At 26.3% G+C, this 1,788-nt stretch overlaps 1 long non-coding RNA gene across 1 annotated transcript in view; it reads left to right on the top strand.

Annotated features, from left to right (window-relative positions):
- The window catches only part of LOC106678006 (uncharacterized), a 134,282-nt gene extending 133,355 nt beyond the window's left edge, over positions 1 to 927 (top strand). Inside the window, exon 3 of the long non-coding RNA XR_001342685.2 lies at positions 818 to 927. This is a non-coding gene — a long non-coding RNA (uncharacterized lncRNA). The remainder of the gene's footprint in view (positions 1 to 817) is intronic.
- Positions 928 to 1,788: the final 861 nt, after the last annotated feature.

The raw sequence follows: 1,788 nt of genomic DNA, 5'->3' as shown, positions 1-1,788 counted from the left end.
ATCTGCAAGATTTGCATTATTGAAAAAAATTGATCAATAGTTGAACGATTTCGCCTAAAACCACATTGGTTGTCTCCTATAATTTTTTCAGCGTATACCGTGATTCGACTAGTTAAGATTACAATCCGTCGTCGACCCCTTCTTGTGAACGGGAATAAGTAAATACTCCCTCCATTCCTCAGGCATCTCCTCAATTTCACAGACCTTATATTATATTATCTTATTATATTATATATGATACTATATACCTTTTACTATATAATAACCTAGAAATATTTAAAAATAGAGAATGGATCTAACATCTGTCATCCAAAGCGACAGATATTAAAAAATATATCTGAAAAAACAAAAGAAATTTAGTAGCTTTTAATGTTGCAGTTATGGGGATCTTACTGCTCCTTAAGAGAGTTCAGGAAATAAAAATACCCAATAAAAATATCTATAAACTTCTGATATTGAAACTTATATTTTAAAACCTGTTTAATTAAATTTCGCCAAGCCCTATCGATTTTTGACGTAATAGTTTTACATTTTTTCTTATTAATAAATCATATATGGTGGTATACCATATCTATCATTATAACTTTTTTATTTCTGAAAACACAATTATAACTATGCCTGTGACAATAATCGGTAATTACATCCATATATGTTCATTAAACTGTCTTACTCGAAAAGGAAATAAAACTTGAGTTTTCTAATGTCGTTTTATATATATATATTTTTTTTATTATTCCTAATGTTTTTCCTGAGTTAAATGTTTTATTTTTTTTTCTAATAGATATACACGTTCTATATACGCAATGTTTTTTTATAGGTTGAGTATATGTTCATCAGAACCATGTAACGGATCCTTACAAGTGCCTGGCATAACATCAGACCTTCAACTCCTGTCTTGAGTTTCCTAAGCTTCACTGACTAGGTAATTTTGTTTATTACTCTGATCATCTTTATTTAATTTATTAATGTATTTATCTTATACATTATATTTATATCATGGTTCAATGATTATTATTAGAATTAGATTATTATCATTTAAAGATTGCTTTTGTAGCCTAATTTCCTATGAGTTTTTTTTAGCTTCATGTTAACCAACAAAATAAATGAATAAATAGGCCGAAACTTTTGTAATAGAAGTAAAGAAAACGTATTTTATTATTAATTATTTCGCTATATAACACGTATATAACTTTTGATTCGTTACGTGCTAGTATTCTCTTTTTTGAAGATTTAGAAGAAGGTTTATTTAAAATATTTTTTATTCAACATTTTTTTTTTTAATTTAAACGTTTCCAGGTCGATTTTTATTTCTTAACAATGCTTATCGATTAATTCAGAGTATTCTAGACCCTGAATATTACTATTCCAAAATGGTCGGTCTCTTTAATTTTCTGTTTGCGATTATGTCTTATTGCTCAACCACCTGGTTTTTGTAGGAAGATACATTTAGATAAAATTATTGATGTCTTTATTTTTTTATTGAAATTTGTTTTTTTTTGTTTTTTTTATCTACTTGTATGCATTACTTGTAGAATATGAACGTAAAACAAATTAATTCTATTGTCATCAGTAAATTATATTCAGAAGAAAAAACAACAAATAATAACAAAATAAAAACCTTTTTCACTATATCCTCTCATAGTTCACGTTGAGCGACCACACTGGTATTTTACCATAATAATATTGTTGTGTGTAAATATATTTCAATTTTTCTTTAGCTTTTCAAGGTTATTTTTCTTTTCGAATTAATATCAACAATAATAAATCGAAACAATATTTAATAAAAGA

This window comes from Halyomorpha halys, unplaced genomic scaffold, assembly GCF_000696795.3.
Source record: "Halyomorpha halys isolate HHAL.00 unplaced genomic scaffold, Hhal_1.1 Scaffold118.1, whole genome shotgun sequence".
In the NCBI taxonomy this organism is placed as follows: domain Eukaryota; kingdom Metazoa; phylum Arthropoda; class Insecta; order Hemiptera; family Pentatomidae; genus Halyomorpha; species Halyomorpha halys.
The sequence above is the reverse complement of the archived record's forward strand: the minus strand, read 5'-3'. Positions and strand labels throughout refer to the sequence as shown.